This window comes from Pygoscelis adeliae, unplaced genomic scaffold, assembly GCF_000699105.1.
Source record: "Pygoscelis adeliae isolate BGI_AS28 unplaced genomic scaffold, ASM69910v1 Scaffold127, whole genome shotgun sequence".
Lineage (NCBI taxonomy): Eukaryota > Metazoa > Chordata > Aves > Sphenisciformes > Spheniscidae > Pygoscelis > Pygoscelis adeliae.
The window spans coordinates 6,482,339-6,498,992 of record NW_008825208.1 but is presented as its reverse complement, the minus strand read 5'-3'; the positions used below and the strand labels follow the sequence as shown (position 1 = coordinate 6,498,992).

Genomic DNA, 16,654 nt, shown 5'->3' with positions numbered 1-16,654 from the left:
TCCTGCTGACTTGCAGGCACCACGTGTCTGATACAGCACCGACACGGCCTGATCGATTTCTGGTCTGCTGAGGAGTTTGATGACCACGTTTTACAACCGTGTAACCCCTCTTCCAGAAGGGGCTCCAGACCCCGGAGGCTCAAGGACACAGATGATGTGGAAGGCCATCCCCATAGCAGATGGCATTGCAAAGGATACAGCTTAGCTGTCTTTTGTAGGATGGGCAATGCTTGTCTGTTCAACAGTTTCCCCAGGCAACCTTCTGCACATGAGAACATCTGGCCACCCTGAGCCTCCAAGAACATTTCTGAGTGTCCCTCACCAAAGTCCAGACACACAGAGATCTCCCTCCAAATGCAGATGAATGGCATCATCTTGTACTATGGGGTTAATGGCGCCATGGCTAGCAGCATCCTATCTCCTCAACACTCAGTGCTTCTGCCTGTCTTTCCCTGGGTATACATTCGAAGCAGGTTTTTCTCCAGTCCTGTTCTGTTTGCCATTTTGCATGGGGACAACAATAACTAAAAATGTTGTACTTGCAAGTACATGTGGAGCTCTGAGGTGAATAATCGTGCTACACACAAGATCTTGTCTTCAAGCTCTTCCAGGTATTGTTTCCTCACAGCTTTCAGAGGAGAAATAATAAGCATGTCTCATGTGCTGCCAGTCTTGCGTGTGCGTTTTCTCCCGGCTACCTGTAGGAATTTGGCCCTTAGAACAAAGTGTCCATATACAAATAGCCGTATCTTCTTATACGTAGCCATCTTATTTTTTTTTCTTTCTACTTATTCTCTTTGAGAGCTAATCAATGCTATCAATAATGAAGGTTGTAACATAGTAAGGCATCAGGCTACTCTAAAAAGAAGTCTTGCGGATCTTCCCAGGGATAGCTGCCAATTTCTCTTTGTCGCTGGTGTGTGTTACAAGGTAAACCAACAGCAAGTTGCAGACCCTGCTTTGCCATCTCCAAGTCTATCTGAAGAAGCAACATGCCATAATGTCCCCAAGCAACTTCCGCATCAGTTGCCGTCATGATATTCTTAAGCAATGTCTTGAGCACAATGTTCAGATATATTCAGCTGCAACCAGGAGACTTCATCACGTTTGTGAGATCATCCCGGGGAAGCACTCCAGATTGCCCAAGCCAAACTCCTCAGTGCTGTTTGCACAGCTGCCCAGAAGGCCTGAACACTGCAAGACTGCACACAAGGTGTGCACGCTGCTGCTCGTTATCCTTGGGTATGAGAGGAGGAGGAGAGGACACGCAGCCATCCCACGGGCTGTGGAAGCATGGCGGTTCTTAAAGTGGCAATTTGTGTTAAATCAGTGTACAAAGGGAAAAGTGAAAGCAGCTGATTTACCAAACTTTACCAATTTGCTTAGCTGATCCTGCATTAACCACATGAACCACTAACCATCACCTGCATACTCACTTTTAGACCAAAGCAAAGCACATTAACTTCAACCTTCATGAAGACAGCTTAATTCAAGCTATAGAGTTTAATCCAACAGGTTTACTGTGCATTTGCAACAGACAGTGAAAGCACCTGGTAGCCCCTGGCCATCATCTGTCCATACCTCATTTCTCTGTCTCTTCATCCGAAAGCCTCTGTTTTTTCTTTCCACGTGTCACTGGGACCACGGCAGGACCTTTGACACGATGTCTTTTACATGCTGTTGTGCTGAGCAACAACACACAGTCCCACCGCTAGCACCAAGCAGCAAGAAGGGGATTTATTTAGCAGAATTTGCCAGGTGACAGAAATGCAGTCCCAGAATACCTGGTGAAAATCACAGAATCATAGAATCATTAAGGTTGGAAAAGACCTCTAAGATCATCGAGTCCAACCGTCAACCCAACACCACCATGCCCAATAAACCATGTCCCTAAGCGCCTCATCTACCCGTCTTTTAAATACCTCCAGGGATGGTGACTCAACCACTTCCCTGGGCAGCCTCTTCCAATGTTTAACCACTCTTTCAGTAAAGAAATCTTTGAAAGAAATCATGTTCCTCCATCCCTCACCCAGAGTCACTTAGCTCTTACTGTCCTGCACTGATGTCCTAACACCAACATAAACACATTGCTGTTCCCTAGATGGCAGTTCCCTGAGGGATTTGGCTTTTTCCTTTTTCTCATGTTCCTTTGGCAGAACCTGAGTCACTCTGACCTTCTCCAACACAGTTGTCATTCCATGAACAGCAGCTCAGTGAAATTTTGTTGGCACTCTCAAGGGATTTTTCCACTTGGGATGTTTCTCTTTCACACTATAGGGGCTCTATTAGCTTTAGTTTTCTGGTCTTTTAATTTTAAAACTTCTTGAACAGAGAACATTCAGACCTGACAAGCAACTGTCTTAAAAGATGCATATCCTCGGATGCACGTGTAATTCTATGCTAGATGAACATTAAAACAAAACTATGTGGAGAGCAGACCTTACAGCTGAAATTCTAAGTGCAAAATAAATAATTTCAAGCCAAACTGTGCCTTGGAATTGATGTAATCAGATCAGGTTCAGGAAAATGTCTTTAATCCAAAAAGGCTCTCAGGACGTAGGCTTTCAGTCCTACTGAAGTGAGATTAAATAAGCACATGGTTCAAGTCGAGCTTGCTTCTAAGTACATTCCTGAGCTGGGAAGGACTTAAGCAATTGTTTAAATGTTTTCCTGAAACACAACCCCAGAAGTTAAAGTGGGTATGACAGCAACTAATTCTTGGTCAGCCTACTTGCACTCTGCTAATCGAAATGCATCACAGGTCCATGGGAACTTCCCAGCTACGCTGGTACTCATACTTGAAAAGCATGAGAGAAAGCTGTTCTTTTTTTATACAACGTGCTTCAAAATGCCAAGAAAATTGTTCTCACTTGATTAAAGAAAGCAGTCAACTTTGCAGAAAACAGTTTATTAAATACATGAGACTTGGTTGCTACACCTAATTACAGACAAAATACTGTGAATAAAGCATGCACTTATCACAGACATCAATGACTGTCTTGATTATTTTTTAAACAGTCTTTAATTTTGTAAGTTTAAGGCTGTACCAATACAAATTTTCAAAAATGAAAATAAAAAGTCACACTACAATAGTAGCAAACATTGTACGGACAGTGAAATCAATCTCTAACGCAGCAGAACTAGACTTCTTAAAGATTATCATAAGGGAATAAAAATGGAGCTGAAGTGCAATAAAGATCAGAATATCTCTGGAATTTGCAGATCAGTAAAAGTGAATGTCATACTCCAACTAGCACACAACTGAATCCATTCTTTTCAAAAGCCTAATTATCTGACAACTGAGCAAGGGATGAAACTCAGACACCATTTAAAAAAAAAAAAAAAGACCTCTTGGCTTTACTTTCTTCTTACTGAGGGCACTTTTGTACTCAAACACCAAAAGAGTATTTTTCAAGGAGACTTCTGACTGAAGTGTGGCAGACAGCAGTACGACATACTCCACCCCAATTAAAGAACAGTGTGCCTTGCAGTAGGGAAAAAAAAAAAAGAGACACAACAAAAAACCAGTTGTCAACTGGCACAAGTGACAGGCAACTTTGTTGACCATATTGGTCTTCACCTGTGAAGGTCCTTACCCTGAAGGGGTTTGAATGCAGTTTGCTTCTTAAAAATACACTGCAGAAATAGCAAGATGGCATCCACATGGGTCAAAACTTATCCAGCTGATGAGTAAAAAGATTACCAGCCCTGGAAACCCAGTTGGGGATCTGGGGCTCAAAGTAGGTTATGAAATCTTTCCTCATTTACAGCAGCGAAGCCTTTTCGCTCGTTTTTCCCAGGTCGCTGTGCAGCTCCAGAAAGAAGGTAATTTGAGGACAATGGGGTTGAACAGGTAGCTCTGAAAATGGACTGTAGTTGACAATTTTGCTCACTTTTTCAGAAAATGGTCCAGTAATCTCTCCCTTCTCCTCAGATATTCTAGATTTGCAGCGCTTAATGAATTAAAATGCATCAAAACATTACTTCTCCCTAATAAACCATTGTATATATAATCTCCCACATGCCGGGGTAAGAGATCTGTGTAAGAAGGTGCCCTGTGTACAGAAAACTGTATTTTGAGTGGTATATATGTAGCACTGCTCATGCTAAGATCTCTGCCTTAAATAGCTGATTACAGCTGGGACTTGCAAAGGGGTCTAAAAAAAGCTAAGTCCCCAAATTCCACTGGGGTTTGGATGGATAATTCTCTCCTGGCTCCTTTCAGCAGCACAGCCTAAGCTATAGTTTTTTTCTTAAAAAAAAAGAAAAAGAAAAAGAGAGTTTGTCCTGCAATATAATGCACTTCAGAAAAAATGCAATTACAAGCGCAATTACAGGACTGACAACATGTACACTGAAGGTATCATCACAGTGATTGGAAGGTGGTATCTAAACCAGCACACCATTAGTATCAGCCAGTTCGTGTCTTGAAACCAGTGAACCATGGTGAAAAGCAAACAAATGCCACTACAGACTCTGACACACCACAGGCAGCAGGCTAAATCCTAATGCCAGGTCTGCACCTGTAGAACCATAACTGCATTTCCAGCGTGCAAAGTGCTAAATAAAGGATATTGATCGCTTTCCTGATTCAAATCTAAGCTGAAGATAGTGCAGATATATCTAGCTTCACAATAGAAGAGAAGAAGATGGGGAAAAAACAGCTGCTGTGCTGCAGGAAGCTGATGCATTTTTTTTGCAAGTTGGGCCAACACATAGAAGCAGCTAGGAAGACCAATTGGTAAGACAATTAGTGTAATTGGTCGGACCATGGAGACTCAGATCTAGGTATAAATAGAAGAAATGCAGGAGATAAGACCATGTATCACTGCCTTGCATGTTTAGTATTAGAGCCACATAGGCAGGAGTTCTGCGGAGTCAAAACTCTTCACTTACACTAGTGGAAGCAAGCGTTCATGTGTAAATGGCTACTAGATAAGCAAAACAACGGAGAAACACATTGCAACTGGTCTCAGCTGGCTTCTGATCTGGTAGAAGGAGCCTGAAGAAGCTACCAATTTTTAAAGGACAATAAAAGGGCCAAACATTTCTGAAGAGAGCCCTATTCCCTCCGAGAGATGGGAACTGAGGTGCTGCAAAAGGCTTCTAAGCATCCTAATCACTTGTGGAAGGTTTAGATCTTCAGCTGGGGTTTTCAAACTCATAAATTTGTAGGGGACTGGCTTGCGCCTGCTACATGGGGTGATTTTCAGTGTGTTCTGGGCTGCATCCTTTAATATTGCTTTTTGTAAATGTCCTGAGTATCACAAAAAGGAGCAGCTACATTGAAAATTTTGGCATAAACTTCTTTTTTGGAAGTATTTTACATCACAAGGGCTGTAAATTGTCTTGCTGGGGAACAAAGATGGCTTTAGGGCAATACCTGTAAGAATTAATTCAATGCACTCTTATTTTCCCAAACACACAGTTTTTCTGGCAGCTTGGTTTTTTGATTTGAAAAGTCTTCTCAAGACGTGTAACAGGCTTTCATCTCTCAGTAGAGACAGAAAACCGAGGGTTAGTCTCTTCTTTTTTCCACACAAAATACTATTTTAAAGACCAGCCTAGGTACAGTTGACTATGCCTGGTGGCTGGGAAATGCACTAGACAGATGAACGTCTCACATTTCCCTCCTGCCTGTTTCTGTTGTGTGATTAGAGTATGGTATGATTTCAGCCTGTTAAAATCTTACCAAAATCAAAATGAATGTGTATGTGTGTGCGTATTTGCTATACTGCCAGATTCTAAGCAGAGGGTGGAAAAGGAACTGAAAATGCAGTGTCAGAATTTTGATAAACAGGGCTTGTCTGCCATGAAAGCAGTTGGAAAGAACGAGACCAAAAATCTTGGGCTTGAATTTCATCCAAGTCTCATTTGGCAGCCATGTGTGGCTTCAGCGGAGGCGGAACAGGGACTGGAATCCACCGTTTGACCAGGCTGACACTTGTTTACAAGAGCAGGCACACAACTGCTATGAGAGCTAACAGTTTCTTATGGTAATCAGAGGACTGCTTTCATTAAACAGCATTTTAGCATGCTCCGCAATGACTTGAACAGGCTTGGCTAATCAGTGGATCCATTACCAACAGGAACATTTGGGTGCTACGCATTGCCTCGTACCCCTCACATTCACAGGTGGCAGACTGCCGCTGCAGGAGGTGTAGCTGGGGAAGATGGCTTCTTTTCAGCTCTATTAAAGTTTTGGGTTTTTTTTTTACCAAATGAAAATTAATGAGAAGACACTTTAAAGAAAGATGGAGAGTTCAAGGTTTTCTTTTTTTCTTTTTACTTTTTTTTTTAAGCTTCAAGCTGGTAAGTGATCATCTGTGCAGAACAAGATATTAGAAGTTTGGCACCTCCCGTCTACCACAACATATTGATTCCGTCTACAGAAAGCACTAAATACTAGCTTAAAATAGGAAATGAACAGCAGAATGCATTTTACCATGATGCACAAAAAAACCTGCTAACTGGCACAGCTTTGTAGTAGTTTTCAGTTACCTACAACAGTGGTGATTATAGCAGCAATGGTTAGCATTTTTACAAGTACCACATAAACGTACAAATGTCAGAACATCTAGAAAACATGCAAAATTTCAACAGCAACATCACTGAATCACACAATGCATAGAATTATTATATTATTATTATTATTTGGCAAGACAGTGAATCTTTTTCTTATAAAACAAAACAAATTAACAAAATCTAATTTTTTACAAACTGTTCTTAAAAAAGTTGAGTTGTAATTAAGGTCAGTGAGTGGAAGTTAGCCTTAGAGAAAGGTTTAACTCTGAGAATGAATTGGTCACTTAGGAGAATTCACATTGTTAGGTGGAAATTTGGTTACATTTAAGCAAAATATGTTTTTCAACTGCTGTTTTGGGAGAAACAGTGCTAATCTTGTCAATTTACACAATGGGAGAAAACACATTCACATTAAAAGATTAGAAAGATTAAACATTGCATGCAGGGAAAGATAAAAGCCTTACTTTAGCTGTTTCTCCCTAGCACTGCTCACCATGAAACCAAGGGTTGTCATAGGAAAAATGCTTTTCAAAGGCAGAGTTAAAGCCAGCAGGTAATTAAAACAAATGGAAAAGATTTTCTAATTCCAGTGTAAAACAAAGTAGGATATTAAAGGATAAGGATTATGCTTGCCTTCTTTAGGAAAAAAGACAAAAGCTTCCACTGTGTTTGCCAGGCTTTCCCACTGCCTTTCCACTACCTTCATCACACTTCTGCCACTTCTTTTTCCTCCAGTCTTGAAAAATTTGGTCTACCCTGACAGGTCTCAAGATGACCCTGAGATAGATGGGTCACACAGGCAAAAAACAAGCACCGACTATGCAACTATGGCCAAGTGATGTCCTTTCCTGCACGCTTCAGACCCATTTGTTCCAGTGGGGCTAGTCATGCGCTTACAGCTAAGTGCAGTTAACAGCCCGAGCTGGGTGGAAGCAGGTGGCACGGGCATGCATTTCTCACAGTGCTCTGCAGAACTGGCACCAAATCCTCTCCGGCAGCAGCACCGCCTGGCTTGCAGGCACTGCCGTAAACGGGAGGAAAATCAGGTTCTCACCTTTTCTTCCCCTGACAGCTTTCAGACTCCATTAAGACGTTTCATGTCACGTTTTGCCTGCACATCCCTGAATGCTCTGGGTGTTTCTGCACCTGCATTTCACATCCACACACCCAGCCTTGTGCAGACAAACCCAGTCTTGCAAGCCTCTCACAGAGAAAGCTCCTGCAGAAGGCTAATCTTGTAAGGTCTGAACCATAAGCACCATGCAGAAAACAAAGGCCTCCACAAAGCGATTTACACTGCAGTCATCGTTCAGTGCACCTTCAGCCTCAGAGTCACCAGGAGAAGATTTGTCTTCCCAGAAAAAAGTTACCAAAATCAGTTTGAAGCCAGTTACTATTGCCTTGCCTTCTGGATCTATACTTTTCATCCACTGCTGAAGATACAGAGGCTGAAGTGTGTCTCCTCCATTGGCTTGTTTTCAGGCTGGAAATTTGACATATAGTAAGTGTATTAAATGCATGACAGTAGAAGGGAAGGAGTGATGTGGGGCAGACCACGGACTACTTAAGGCTATACGTGATTTAGGCCAGCCAAGAACATGCTATAATGTTAAGGAGGACAGTCTCAGCAAGATTACAGCCTTCAGAAAGCAGATCAAATTCTAGGCATGAGGACTGTTAGAGAGTCATCTTTGTTCACAAAAATAACAGCTGAAGTGGCAAAGATAGTATCTGTAAAATTGATTTTAAAAGTTTAGTTTTCTAGTGTAAGAATAATACAATATTTTTGTCCAAAACATTTTGCATTTTCTTGATTCTTTTCCCCTCACTTGGCTGTTTCGTCATTTTCGTGACATTTATGGACTGTATAAAACAGTAGTAACCAAAAAACGTGAAGGCGAATTTCTGAAGCATTGTGAAAGAGCTAAACACCTCTTCTCATTCCCACTGAAAGTCCATCCCACTGAATTTCAGTGATAGCACCTACCTCACCAACCTTAAACACTGTGAACGAATTTTCTATTAATTACAAAAGATCAAACTGAAATCTGAAAAGATACTATTTTTTCAGATACTAGTGACTGCTGTGTAATCAATACTGAGCACAAGAATAAAAGATTAGGCAAAAGCATCCTAATCCCTTCGAAACAGTAAGTCCATTTCCAATGCACAGACAGCTCATTTAATGGCATTTGTGTAATAAAACAAATAGGATTTTGTGTGCATTACCAACTAAAGTTAACCAATCCAGTGAGAAAATAGAGGAAATAAATTCCTCACTTGAGACCGAGACTCTAGAGACTATTTTAAAACCCATCAGTTCATGTAACGAGCAAATTGCGTGCCAAACCAATTTTTCCCCCATCAGATTAGGTATTAAAGCTTTAGACATCACCACTGCTTTGAACATGATCCAGTGAATGGCTACTGTCAAACTTTTCAACAAGCTCACAGGCATCTCTAAGCTGTGAGGCCTTTAACTTTCCAGCATTTTACTGCTGTAAATGCCTCTCTGCTGCTTCCAGGAAGGGTTGAGGTGCTGGAGGACAACTTCGCAGAGCTTCGCGGGGCCTCAGCCAGAGACAGCACAGTGGGGAGGAACAGGCTGGCACCTGGTTTGCACGAGTGGAGCTGGTAGCAGTGCAACCATGCAACTCGCCGGGGGCTCAGAGAAACCTCACTTGTCCTCAGAAGGGCAACTCCATCGCCGGCTGAAGTTATGCTGCTGTGGAAGAGGTGGAGCAGTGATGTCCCTGGTGGCCCTTAGTTTTCCAAAACCCTTGAGGAGGTACAGTGCAGCCCCACATGTCCGTCATACACTGTCCATGGGGAAAGCACCATCATTTAATTGTGCTTACAGCCTTCCCCCTTCCTGGCTCGCAGACACCTGGCTGATAGGGGTGTCCTTGACAAGCTACCCCCGAGCTCTCGGTTTTTGGAGAGTGGTACAACGACACCCATGCTGGCTCTTGCACAGAGCCAACAGATGTGCCAGGAGACACGAGCTGATGCGGTATTGTCCCCAACCACCAAGGCACACTCAGCACATGGGGACCATCACCAGAAAGTATGGTTCAAGTTTTTCAGCTAGGAATATAGCCATACTTTATGTTGGACTGCCTTCTCTTCACACTCCTCCTCAGCACTGAGAGTGCAGATTCAGCACACACGTGAAAGCACAGAAAGAAAAGAAAATACATCCTCTCTCTTAAGAACAAGGACAGCAACTCACCTTGGGCAATGCAGCCGTCTCTTCACACTGACATTTAGCAAAGAACCCTTATTAAGAAGTGTCGACCCACTTCCCACCACGCTTCATAGTGAACAGCTGAGCCCTTCTCTACCCTAACCCAGAGGCATGAATTGGCTCATTTCAGGCAAATCAAACCACATTTGTGTGTCCTGTAAGCTCTCCTCCTTCCCACACATTCGCCCCGCCTCTGGGAGTTCAGGGAGTCATGGGGGTCCCAATGCCCTGTTGCTCACACCACGTGAGATGAACTGGTTTCATGAGCTTGTGACGGAGTGAGCCCAAGAGTTACATACTGTTGAGGACCAGTTGTCTCAGTCCTATTTTAAGTATGTCAGCGGAAGGCCAAACAGCACACAGATGTGGGCCTGGTCCTCTACACAGGAGTGAATTTAATCTCATTTCATGATTTGAAAGCTCTCTCACAAAAAGCAGAAGAGAAGACAGAGGGAGAATGCTTCCAGCAATGAGAGATGCGAGCCTCCAGAGTGCTCGCGTCCAGTATCCCACAAACCCCGCGTACCCGACATGAGGCGGTCTGCCCTGAGCGCGTTATCCCCAAAGCACAAGGTCACTTGACAGGCAGGGAGCGAGCTCTCAAGCAAGAGCCGCCCTGCACAAAGCGGTCCCCTTGCCCCACAGCGCAGATGCCAGGAGAGAGGAATATTAGAGGATCAGGGACGGTGAGAGGAGCAGGGATGTCAGGGATGGGAAAGACCAATCAGTCAATCACAGTCACTTGCAGCTTATTGTCAGGAGGAATGATCAGCCCATGCACCACATGCGCTAGTCAGGTCAGTCAATGCACTTACGGGATGTACTCAGACATGGTGAGAAGGGGGGAAATACGAGCGGGACAGGGAGGAAACCTAGTGCAACAGGAATCTCAGTTTCCTTTAAGGCTGTCTCAGTCCTTAGGGCAGCCCAGGCTCTAGAGTGACACAACACCTGCTTTTTGTGATCCCCATCTTCCCACCCCACATCACTTGCATGAACAGCAAAACAAGATCCTGTCACAAACATCTGAGACAAGCACGCGCAGCAGTACACATGTTGCTTGCATCTCATTCTCTAAACAGCTTTCTAAGAGGGCAGCTACGCTGTAGACTGAATACCAGTGCACAGCAGCTTCTAAAAACAAAACCACAAAATAGCTCAAAAGCATTGATATTCTTCACAAAGGAGAATGTGCAACAGGGACACTGTTTGCATTGTTAGATTGTCCTACATGTCAATAGCCTGGATGCTGCTATCATGGAATTATTGCACTATGCGAATGAACAAGGTATGTGCTGTTGTTTTAGATATCCCTTGTAATTTAGTCTACAACATAGTTCACAACAGTATTTCATTCTCTTGCACTTAAAAATACATTTTGTTGCATAAATACATATTTGAAAATTAAACAGGCAGTTTGCAACACCCAGGTGTCAAAGACTTCAGTTCCAACTACCTGCATGAATACATGTACATTGTGCAAACCCAGAATATCATAAATACATGCATGAGCGACTAATAAAACAGAGCTTAAGCCGTCCAAGTGCCCACAGCTCTGCCCAGCTAAATGTGCAATCACGTGAACAGATCCAAGTGCATGTATTGTGCACAGCTGCATCCAGATCAGTCCCGTGACATCCATGTATAATCCCCATGTCTGACTCTTGGTTTGGTGTCATGAGAAGGCCACGTGGGAAAGCCTGTGCTAACATTGGTGCAGACTCCTTTGCACTGTGTGCAGGCCTGTGCTTTGGCACTCTGTCTCTTTCTTAAGTTCAAGGCCAAATTTTGTTCTTGGTAGCACTGAGCAAATCTCCCAAAAGCTGGTAGATGGTTCTGAAGGCAACCAATACGTCTGCAAATGATTCAGAAGGGTCTCAGTCTGCATTACCCTTTTGATGGGTTTCCAAGGCTGCAGTAGCTGAGTCAGGCTAATGACTCTGTGATACTGCCAGGGGAACACCTTCCTCTCTCTCCACTGGCTCTGCACCTCAATTTGTGAGCAGATGCAACTCAGTAATCTGGCAGAAAATTATCTGACTTCCCCCTTTTTCTGCTGCATTTTCTGCTGGGCTAGCGAGCTGAAATGACTCACTGGAGACATCTTAACACCAGATCAAAGAAAGGTGAGTGGCAGGAAAAAACGGAAGGGCAAAAGAAAGGAGAAAAGCAAGCCCCATTTTGGAGCCAGCTACCCCCATCTTATGGAAATCACAGCCTGCACTGTGGGGCAAAAGCTTAGCTTTTACATCGGAGCACAATGTAGTCAGGAGCACAGCCAGCTCACTGTAAGCCACCCCACCCAAGCACCAGCTTACAGGCTGTGCTGGACAGGAGCAGTACGGTGTTTTGCCAGCTGCCCTTTTGATTTCATGGTAAAAGGTACTCGGTATCAAGAGACACAGTAGGAGACCCCAATCTTTTGCTCAGGCAGAGAGGAAGGCTTTTAAGAGTTGGCAGCACTAGCCCCTGGCCACGCTGCTGTGTCTTAGCACCAGGGAAGCTGCGCACCATCGCGGTGAGCTTGCAACTTGCTGGTGGAGGAGGTTTGACACCCTCAGTCGGAGTACTCGGAGACAATTGCAAGCAACTGAGTTGTCACCTGTCAGCTGAGCCACAGCGACTGGAACATCTCCTCTCCCGCCAGCATGAGACAAAACCATGACAGTGGTTTAAATCAGAAGTCTCCCTCCCAGTGGGTTAACGACCCTTCCAGGGCCTTAATACAAATGGTAATTCATTAAGCTGTGGTCACTCAATTCCTTGCAACTGTCCACAAAAGAAGACTGGGTAATATGTTGTGCTAAATGCTCTTCAAAGCAAGTAAATTTATTTTTGGAGTATGATACTACTTGGGTATCATATTCTGGCCATATGTGTTTAACTACTTCAACAAGTAGTCTATCTGGGGCTGCCCCGTCAGAATTTGCCAGGCAATCTGCCATCAGCACCAACTGGACACTGGAGTTACTACAGATGTTGCAAAGCAGAACAAACCCACCCCTGTAATATTGAGGCTATTACAATAAGCACACATACTCCACAGCTTATCCCCCAACCAGATAACCAAAAGTTGCTGATGTGCCCTGCTAAGCCAAGGGTATCAGAGACGTTGCCTCACCCAGCACACAGGCTGGACGTTACCACAATACTGTGGTAAACAACAACTCAGACAGTATGTGGAGTCAAGAAGTCATGGGAAATTCTTTTTATGACCTCCCAGCTCAAAACCCAAGAGTGACCATCTTCTTTCTTCTGGTCTCTCTGAGCATTTTCGGCTCCTGCTGATGGAGCCAAGGTCTGTGTTGGGGCTGAATTACAGCACTGATGCAAAGCAGCACTTCAAAGACCTGCTTACAGCACGGCACATCTGCAGCCAGTGATCTGCCTCCTTGGAGACAAGAAGAATTGTGGAATTACCACACTAATTAGCCCACACAAAATAGCCCACTCTGAAGCAACATGCCTAAGGCATACCTGCAGAAGATGTGAACCATTGCCAAGCTCTGAGCCTGATAATAGTATGAGAAGGAATTCGGTTATAAGGTCTGGTTTCCTGCCTTGTGGCACTTGAGGAGAGACACAAGACTGCCACACCGTGGGATGCCTTATTTCCTTTCCCCTACAAGCTCAAGGCAGCTCTTCCCAGCAAAGAGGGGCAGTTGGGCAGGGGAGGAGACATGGGAAGCAAAGATCTGCTGCTGCACAAAGGCCAGCTGATACCCAGCCTTGTGTTGCAGCACAGGAAAGGCAAGGTGGGGAAGTAGGTCAGAATCTGCAATAGCTGCCACTAGGAAGTGCGGAGATGAATGCCAATGGGGGAGAAACAGAGATCAAAGACTTTCCTAGAGGTTGGCTCCATGGTTGAGCTCTCACCTGGCACCCCTAGGGAGCTCCTTGGCATGGGACCCCCCACGTTCCAGCACATACTAAGAGCAGCTGCCTGAGTCCTCAGTGGGAAACAGCAAAGAAATCCCACAGGGAGCAGCGTCAGCCTTGCAAAACTATTTTTAACTATATCACATTAAAAGCACTGCCGTGAAAAGGCAAGGCTGTGCTGGCAGCAATCAGATGGCTGCCCTCATCTGGAAGCTGGGCAGCCGTCTTGCTGGCTGCACCCAAAGACTTTTTGGGCTTCCCTCTCCTTCACCTACAAGTCAGATTTGCCACGGCACTGAAAGTCATGGACACAGCTTGCACTCACGTCAGTAGTGTCATGATTTGGTCTCAAGCCCTAAAGCCAAGTCACAAAAGCACAGCTCTACAGTATGAATGACCGCCTCTGCCCACCAATCCACTGCCTACCCTACAGCCCTGAGAGACAGCGGCCAGTAACTCAGAGGTTGCAGATTTGGTGGTTACACTGCCACAGCACGCAAGACGCTGGCACAGCCGGTACACAGGAAACCCAGACTTTGTACCAGCCTTGCGATGTGCGGGGCACAAAGAGATCAGAGCCAGGCTGTGACACCTGCAGGAAGCTTCGTGGGAGGACAGATGTTTATTGTAGTGGAAATCTCTGCTCTTAGACCTTCCAGTGGCACATCTGCTACCTAGCCCATCCCCAAAACAGACCTTCAATAAGGCTTGTGAGGTGCAGGCATTCTTCCACCTCCCTCACACACAGGAACATTTCATCCTAGCAACACAGAAAACAGGTTTTAAATGGTGCCAGGTGGGTTATTTTTATTTGTGTCTACTACCTTTGTTTCACCCTTTCTTTGGAATTAGTGATTATTAAAGTCACTGCACAGTTGCAGATCTAAAGAATATGAAGGATATGCAGGAATGTGAAGGAATAAAGACAAACAAGCATAAAGAAAAACAACAACAACAACAATGACAAAACAAAACCAAAAAATCCCTTGGTAACAGTTTGATCCAACACCCATGGGAAGTCAGCTGAGGTTGACTCTTTCATTGACTTTAGCGGGCATTAGATCACCCCAGCGGACTTGTCTGAAGCCTCATCACGGCTCTAGGATATCCTAGTGGAACATAAACTAAACTGAATTACTTGAGAAGTACCGTACATAATTTTAAAGATCAAGAATTATAATTGTTCACTGAAATACTGAATTTGTTAGTGTTTTCTTCATACTTACAGAAGAAGAACAATTATGTTGCAAAGTCAAATGTTGGAACAGTAGCACTCATTATTTCACGTCTTTAAGGACCAAATTCCGCCTTCAGATTCACATGCACATTTTCCATTGTCTCCAATGGAAACAGATTATGTGTAGCTGACTTAAACTTGTTTTCCAGCACTTAAAACTATCCAGCTTTTTCATTTTCTGTAGTAAATATGAAATTGTCATTATACTTTCTATGCTGTTTTTTTGTGGATTTCAAATGATGGCTTAAGACATATTTGATGCATTTTTTCTGTATAGTTTGGGATGAGATTGTGGATTTTTCTGCACTGTTGCATTCCCCAGAATACTGAAAGAGTGGGTCTAAGTCAGTAGATTTTACATTAGGTATACACAGTGACAAAATACTAACAACCCGTGCTTAAACAGTTAAAATTATGTGTATGACAGTGGTTTTGCCATTATACTTTTGCACATTGTTGAAAACAATACTTTTTAGTCTAAAGACCAGCAACATTTTGATCACAGAAAATCATCAACAAAAACAAAAGTTAAAAATAGCCTTTAGCTGACTTCAGGATTTTTTTCCCATCTGGCAAAAATTAGCCTCTGGAAACAAAATAAAAAACAGACAAAAATTATTGTACATGGTTTCATGAACTTACATTGATGTATCTCTTATTTCTTGGTCTTGCTGATCAAGAATAAGCCAGCAGGTAAGAAGCAGCAGCCAGTGATAAGTTTGTCTCCTCCACTCTGGGAGGTCATGTTAAAATAAAAAGTTGAAAAAATGCTTTAAAATAAAATTGCTATGTAAGCCTCCCTGGGGATATACACTCACTGATGTGTACATGTTAAAAATGGTATTTCCAGTCTATCTTCTGTTGCCTGAGAACCATTTTTGTCCTTTTAAAATCTGCATTTATATTATAACCCATAAGTACCTTTCATTTTTGTATCAACACTATAAATACTGTGTTAGTAATACTAAACTATTTCTATTGACTTATTTGTAAAAAGAAAAATATATTATATATTTATATATTTTTATAAAGTGAATTAACACTGGAGAGAGGGCTATGGGGGAATAGTGTACAATCACAGTTGATGTGTATTATTGGGCACAAATTCAATGCTTGAAACAAAAAGGAAAAGAAAAAAGTGTTCAGGTGATATCCCTCTTTCAAGCTTCAAGCCGTGTCAGAGGAGGAGTCATAGGATGCTGACACTATGAAGTTGCCAGTATTGGAGTGGCTCGCCATGGACTGGGCAGCCTGCTGGCTCAAGTTATTGCAGATCAACACCAGCTGGTTGCTCTGCGCTTCTGAGAGGGTGCTACAGCTCTGGTAGACACTGAAGTTGGTCTTCCTGCCAGGGATGTTGCCTTTCTCGCACATCGTCTTTACCATCTTGGCAAGCTTGTTTTTCCCCAGGGCTTGGCAATTGTACCAGTGAAGCGCAGCCAAGTTGACAACGGGTTTGATGGACAGGTAAAAAGGCGCGTCCTCGTAGCGCATGGCTGGAGGCCGCCTCTGGGCATACTCCTTGTAGTCTTGCACGGGACAGGTCTGTGGGGAGTGCTGGGTGGCGTACACCCGGGAGTCTGTCCCGCCTCTCTTGCTCTTGGCGTTGACATCTCCGTTGTCCGGCCCCATCCACTCCAGGTACTCCAACCCAGTCTCTGTCACCCGCAGCCGGATGTCTCCCCACTTGAGGGTGGACCCATGGAAACCTGTGCAGTGTCCAAATGCCTTAGTGTTGTTTAGCCAGACAAGGCTCAGCAGCCCTT

At 43.8% G+C, this 16,654-nt stretch overlaps 1 protein-coding gene across 1 annotated transcript in view; it reads right to left on the bottom strand.

The window, feature by feature from the left end:
* The window catches only part of KIAA1958 (KIAA1958 ortholog), a 44,538-nt gene that overhangs the window by 6,487 nt on the left and 21,397 nt on the right, over positions 1–16,654 (bottom strand). The gene's annotated exons all lie outside the window — the stretch shown is intronic.